Source organism: Scyliorhinus torazame, chromosome 11 (assembly GCF_047496885.1).
Source record: "Scyliorhinus torazame isolate Kashiwa2021f chromosome 11, sScyTor2.1, whole genome shotgun sequence".
In the NCBI taxonomy this organism is placed as follows: Eukaryota; Metazoa; Chordata; class Chondrichthyes; order Carcharhiniformes; family Scyliorhinidae; genus Scyliorhinus; species Scyliorhinus torazame.
This window is the reverse complement of record NC_092717.1, coordinates 88,711,167-88,718,547: the sequence shown is the minus strand read 5'-3', so window position 1 is coordinate 88,718,547 and position 7,381 is coordinate 88,711,167. Positions and strand designations below refer to the sequence as shown.

General features: G+C 46.9%; 1 pseudogene; it reads right to left on the bottom strand.

The window, feature by feature from the left end:
* Positions 1-240: 240 nt before the first annotated feature.
* Positions 241-846, bottom strand: LOC140385932 (nucleosome assembly protein 1-like 1 pseudogene; annotated as a pseudogene).
* Positions 847-7,381: the final 6,535 nt, after the last annotated feature.

The window sequence follows — 7,381 nt, the reverse complement described above, 5'->3', positions numbered from 1 at the left end:
TTCTCCAAGATTGGTACGATGTCTTCTGTGATTAGTTTATTTGAGTCCTGTTCCTCCGAGGTGTCAGCTACTGCAATCTCACTTTTCATTTCAGAGTGTGCCATTGCAGAGCTTTCGCACTTCTCGGGGTCCTGTGCAGTCTGGGCGTTCCTTGTGACCACCTCGTCATTCCCGCCAAACCACCGGAGTAGCGCTTCCCGGCTCCTTTATCTAGTTCGCCATTACTCCTGCGAAACAGGTTTACCAGCATTTCATAGTCGTCTTCCTCTGGCTCACCTTCCACATCTCTGCTGTCTGCATCATCTTCATAGTCATCATAATGTCATCGTAGTCTTCATCATCAGAGTCAGTGTCTTCTGCAAAAACATCTCCTGTAAAATACAACATTGCACACGGAATTATGTGTTCGCTCAGGAGGCAGCCGATTTCAAAGTCAGCATCGAGTTTTGTTGCAGAAATTTTATTTAACATTCCATGCTGTGGAACGTCAGGAGGACTGAAGAAATTGAAGAATGAGTTATTTGGTAAAGTTTTCGTAACTGTTTTGCGAATACTCCGACCCTTATGCTGTAGCTTCATTTTAATGGTTTTCAACATGATATTTTTTCCTTTCTTCCAGTCGATCTGGCAGCCAGTGCACTCCGTGATTTCTAGTTCATCAAAGAATGACAATTCAAGCTTGTCAGGCTGCGATTGCAGCTGGTATACTTTCGTAATTACCTCATCTGTAAAGTACTCATTAGGCTCAAACTTAAACTCCAGAGGGAAGAGCCTCAGCTGTTCATGCTCTGAACATTTAACATCTTGTAGATGCTTTAATACGGGCTCATCGTACTCCTGTATCATGCCACAAAGCACATCATGAAGACTATTAACCAGAAGCCTGGAATGCTCTTTGGATCTTCCGTCTCTTTGTCTGATTTGTCGGCCTCAGCCTCTGCTGAATCCTCATCGAATCATATCTCATGCACTATCATATCTCATTGGGATTTGTAGAGTTTGGCTGGCCACCTATCATCTGGTATATAAAGCTGCTCAACTAAGTTCAGGGATTCACATGCATCCGCTCCTATGATGGACTCGAGTTTCATGTCCAGTATATGGAACAAGGTAAATGAGTTTGTAGCGCACTTTGAAATTGGTGGGTACGATGTGTGGACATCACAGAGACGTGGCTGCAAGGGGATCGGGGTTGGAATCTAAATATCCAAGGATATGTGTCCTATCGAAAGGACAGGCAGGTGGGCAGAGATTGCCTTGTTAATAAGAAATTAAATTAAATCGATAGCAAGAAGCAATATAGGATCGGAAGGCATAGAATCTGTGTGGGTTGAGTTGAGGAATCACAAAGGTAAAAAGACGCTCCTAGCAGTAGTCAGGATGTGGGGCAGAAAATAAAGTAGGAGATAAAAAAGGCATGTAATAAAGGCGACATCACAACAACCAAGGGGGACTTCAATATGCAGGTAGACTGGGAAAATCAGGTTGGTAGCAGATCCCAAGAAAAGGAATTTGTAGAATGTCTACCAGCTGTATTTTTGGAGCAGCTTGTGGTAGAGCCAGAGGTAATTCTGGATTTGGCGATGTGTAATGAGGCAGACTTGATTAGGAAGGAACCCTTACAGGGCAGTGACCACAATATGGTACAATTTACCCTGCAGTTTGAGAGGTAGAAGCTGCAATCAGATATAATAGTATTACAGTGGAGTAAAGGTAATTATAAAAACATGATGGAGGAGCTGGCCAGAGTTGATTGGAAAGGGAGCCAAGGAGGGAAGACAGTGAAACAGCAATGGCAGGAGTATAGGGGGTTATTCAGGAAGCACAACAGAAATTTATCCCAAGGAAGAGGAAATATGCTTTGGGGAGGACGAGGCACCAATGCTGACAAATAAAGTCAGCGACAGCATAAAAGCAAAAGAAAAAGCATACAAAGTCACAAGGATTAATGGGAAGCCAGAGGATTGGGGCGCTCTTGATAGAAAGCAGAGGACAACTAAAAAAGCAATAAGGGGAGAGAAGATGAAATGAGTGTAATGTAGCTAATAATATAAAAGAAGGTTGTAAAGTTTTTTCGATATATAAAAGTTAAGAGAGAGGCAAAAATAGACATTGGACCACTGGAAAATGAGGCTGGCGAAGTCGTAATGGGGAACAAGGAAATGGCAGAAGGACTGATTAGGTACTTTGCATCATTCCAGTGGCATACCAGAAATTCAAGAGAGTCAGGAGGCACAGGTGAGTGTAGTGGCCATCACTAAGGAGAAGGGTCTGGGGAAGCTGAAAGATCAAAAGGAGGATAAATCACACGGACCAGATGGACTACATCCCCGAGTTCTGAAGGAGATAGCTGAGGAGATTGTGGAGGCATTCATGGCGATCTTTTAGGAACCACTGGAGTCAGGGGCTCGGAGAATTGGTGGGGGAGCGCGTGAATCCCGCCAGGCCACTCCGACGCTGAGCCGCCGATTCTCCGGCGACCGGAGAATCGGCGGCAATCGCACCAGTGCCGATCGCGCCGGAGCGTCGGGGGCCGTGGAAAGCGGCGGCGATTCTGCGCGGTCGACAGGCCAAGTGCCCGCCGAGTTCTGCTGAGTCCCGCCGCCGTCGTTTGCGAATGGTCCTACCCGGCGGGACCTTCTGGTGGCGGGGACCGTCCTGGTGGAGGGGGGGGGGGGGGCGACTCCGGGGGGCCTCTACGGTGGCCAGACCCGCGATCGGGGGCAACCGATCGACGGGTTCCCCAATTCCGGGGGAGGCCTATGTTCCTCTGTGCCAGGCCCCTGTCGGGTTCTGCGATGTTGCCCGCGGGCCAGCAAGAAGACGGCCGTGGTGCGCATGCGCGAACCCGTGCCGGCCGTGGTGGGCCGGCTTTCGGCGCCGGAGCAGCGCACAAACACTCCGGTGCTGTTCTAGCCCCCGAGGATTGGGAGAATGACTGGGCCTGGAGGCCCGTTAACTCAGGCGTCGCTCGCGCTGGTTTTGGCGGTGGCATCAACACTTGGCCAGGATTTTGGATGTTCCCAGAAGACTGTAAAATAGCAAATATAACCCCCCTTGTTGAAGAAGGGAGCCAGGCAGAAGATGGGAAATTAAAGGCCGGTTAGCCTGACTTCGGTTGTTGGCAAGATTTTAGAGTCCATTATTAAGGATGAGATTGCAGAGTACTTGGAAGTGCATGATAAAATAGGGCTGAGTCAGCACAGCTTCGTCAAAGGGAGGTAATGTCTGACAAATCTGTCAGAAATCTTTGAGGAAGTAACAAGGAAGTTAGACAAAGGAGAGTCAGTGGACTTGATCAATTTGGATTTCCAGAAGACCTTTGACAAGGTGTTGCACAGGATAGGATCTGCTAAATAAGATAAGAGCCCATGGTATTAGGGGCAAGGTACTGGCATGGATAGAGGATTGGTTGACTGACAGAAGGTGGCAGAAAGTGGGGATAAAGATTTTTTTTTCAGGATGGCTGCCAGTGACTAGTGGTATTCCACAGGGGTCTGTGTTGGGACCACAATATACATTAATGGTCTGTAAGAAGGAACTGAGGGAATTGTTGCTAAGTTTGCAGATGATATAAAGATATGTATAGGGACAGGTAGTATTGAGAAAGAAGGGAGGTGGGAGAAGGACCTGGACAGGCTAGGAGAGTGGGCAAAGAAGTGGCAGATGGAATACAATGTGGAAAAATGTGAGGTTATGCACTTGCTAGGAAGACTAGAGGCATAGACTATTTCCTAAATGGGAAAAGGCTTCGGAAATCAGAAGCACAAAGGAACTTAGGAATCCTAGTTCAGGATTCTCTTAAGGTTAGCATGCAGGATAAGTTAGCAGTTGGCAACGCAAATGCATTGTTAGCATTCATGTTGAAAGGGCTAGAATATAAGATCAGGGAAGGCGGCATAAGTCTCTGATCAGACCCCATTTGGAATATTGTGCGCAGTTTTGGGCCCACATATAAGGAAGTATGTACTGGAGAGGGTCCAGAGGAGGTTCACAAGAATGATCCTGGAAATGAAGGACTTGTCGTATGGGAAATGGTTGAGGACTCTAGGTCTGAACACGATGGAGTTCAGAAGGATGAGGGGGATTCTCATTGAAACTTATAGAATACCGAGAGGCCTAGATAGACTGGATGTAGAAAAGATGTTTATACTGACAGAAGAGACTAGAATCTGAGCGCTTCAGCCTCAGACTAAAGGGACGATCCTTTAAAACTGAGTTGAGGAGGAATTTGTCAGCCAGAGAGTGGTGGCCAAGTCACTGAGTGTCTTTAAGACAGAGGTAGATACGTTCTTGACTAATAAGGGGATCAGGGAATATGGGAAGAAGGCAGGAGAATGGGGATGAGATACTTATCAGCCATGATTGAATGGCGGCACAGACTTGATGGGTTGAATGACCTAACTCTGTTCCTGTATCTTATGGTCTTATGGTCTTATAACCGAGCCTTATGTTTCCTCTTCTAACTTACCCTTTAGTATGTTGCAAACATACCTTCTGGAAATGTCCCCACTGGGCACTTATTAACTGATATTAAAATCAGGTGCTTGACACCTTATTGTGGGCATATTACATGAAGGGCTACATCATGATGCTAATTTGGCAGTATTCTCTTGGAGTGGAAAGCCTGTGGAGATGGTTTCTCTGCCATTGTTTTGTGGCCCAGACATCACCACACCTGAATACGCAGAAAATAATATGGAATTTTATAATTTTGAAAATGTTGTGAAATTTACTTTCTCGTGGAACATAGAACATAGTACATAGAACATACAGTGCAGAAGGAGGCCATTCGGCCAATCGAGTCTGCACCGACCCACTTAGTCCTCACTTCCATCCTATCCCCCTAACCCAATAACCCCTCCTAAACGTTTTTGGTCACTAAGGGCAATTTAGCATGGCCAATCCACCTAACCTTAACGTTTTTGGACTGTGGGAGGAAACCGGAGCACCCGGAGCAAACCCACGCAGACATGGGGAGAACGTGCAGACTCCGCACAGACAGTGACCCAGCAGGGAATCGAACCTGGGACCCTGGCGCTGTGAAGCCACAGTGCTAATCACTTGTGCTACCGTGCTGCTTTATACTGACTTAGTAAAACATGCTATTTCTAAAGGCAATTTTAATTATTTTAATGCAGGAAACATTTCTATAATTTTACTATTATGATCATAGATAGAAGATGGATACATTGATAAGATAGAGAAATAGATTTTACTTTCTCTTTCTGCTTTACCTCACTGCTCAATAGATTTAAAGCTAACAGTTGAACAGTTAATCACACATGGAATGTAATCTATCTTGTATGTACAGCATTTTCTACAATGGACTAACTGGACAGCATTTTATGAGATTTGTATCTCTTGTGTTATTATGCTGACATTTTATACTTTCCTTGTTTTGACAAAGCAATTAAAGAGACAACCGCAATATCTAAATGTAATGACAACAAATGCTTAAGGGCACAGGTTTTCCACTTAGGAAACGTTTTCCAAGCGCTGTCGGGTAAAAATATCATATGGGATGAAAATATTCAAATCAATCATTTTTCATCCATATTTTAAATCCATCCCTCCCTCATGTTTTTATAGTTACCTTTACTCCACTGTAATACCATTATATCTGATTTTAACTCCATGGAGTGATCAGCTCCACAGCAGGCGACAGAGAATTGCGTGAAAGTAAATTTGGCAGCATTCAAATCTGGGCCGGAACTATGGCCATTGAGATTCTCTGTTACCTCACTGGTAGTGTACCCCCGGCTGTGGGTCTCCCTGCAGCGTGAGGTGTCTTCAATGGGAAATCCCATTGACAAGTGGCGGGAACAGACAGGTCCACCGGGAATGAATGGCGTGCCGCTGAGTAACACATGGCTGGGGGACCAGAGAATTACTAGGGGTAATTTAACTTGGAGTGCACAATGGTGGAGTGTGTTGCCCATTGTTACTGCTGGGAGCCTTGCAGTGCCACCTGGGCACCCTGGCAGTGTCAGGGGTGCAGTGCCAAGGTGTCTGTGTATCAGAGGGAGAGTCAGGGTGCCACCCTGCCCTACCTCTGACCACTCAGGAGTCTCCGATGACCTGGGAGAACCCCCCAGGTGTCCACGTTTATGTTGGCTAGTACTAAAGGGCGCCTGGTCGAGGTCTTGCTGGGAAGCCGTTAGTTCTCGGGATCTCACAGAATCCAGGGCATGCATATTTATATGAGCGTAATGGTTTATTTAAATATGCGGATCTGGATCTCGCCCAGTGCGGGCAGGATCTAGATCATGACCTCTCGCGAGGCTCGGTTAAATCTCGCTAGATGTCTCGAGCGTCACGAATCTCGCGAGTGGCCTCTCGTGAGATTCAACGGCCTCATCGGAATACCAAGTGGACGAGGCCTGTAAATCACGCCCTATATTTAATCCCTGGTCCATTCTGAATTTGGTGAGACTAGCTATTATAGGATGGCTTCAATTTCAGTGAACATAACTCAAAAGTGGTCACTAATGAGCTTGCATTGATGGACAGGATAAAGCAATAGTGATTTCCACCTTATAGTGCTGTATTCAAGGATGAAAAAGGAAATTTATCTCAGTCAAATGCAAAGTGACGTAATTAGTTTTTTTCCCCTAAAATGCAGTTAATGAGAAAGGAATTGGTAAAGTATTTGGGGTTCGATCTTTCAGCCTTGTTACAATCGCACTCAAGCATAATGAGGCGGGTGAAGAGTGGAAGAAGCCAAAAACAGGAACCGCGCCAGGCGCCAAACAGTTTGCGATGCCATCGGCCTGCCCCCACAGGTGAAATCGGAACCTTACCGTAGCATGGTGAGAAACCAATTATCACCATTTAAGCCCCATCTCCATACAATTAACGAGAGCCACCTGTAATCCAAAGGCCTCCTGTCGTTTACCGGCCTCCCCAGCAAGTGCTCATGCTGGCACCGATTGGTGCTCCTTTTCAAAAATGTGAACCTGACTGAAGGGCTTCTTTGGGGAGCCAGGGAGGGGAGTAGCCATCTTTGCTCACAGGCAAAGAGACCGGGGGCGCTGGGATTGCCACCCCTGTGCTCGGTGGGAGGTAGGGGTCCCTCTGCAGTCATGGGCCATCATGGGAGGGTGGGGAGGTGCTGGGGGGGGGAGCGGCAACTGGGGGGGAAGGGGCAATCGTTCGCAGAACCACCGTGCCAACTGTTGGATCCCAAACTCATGCCAGAGGCAACCCCTGTCCATGTCCGTCTGCCCCACCGATCACCCATAACCCTCACAGACTGCTGAGGCCTCTGGCTGCGCGGCTGAAGGCAATCGCTAATAGGGAATTGGCAATCGTGGTTAAGTGAGCACTTGACACAAATGGGTTCCCGTGGGTAGACGGGCCATGTAGGTCATGTGTTCTA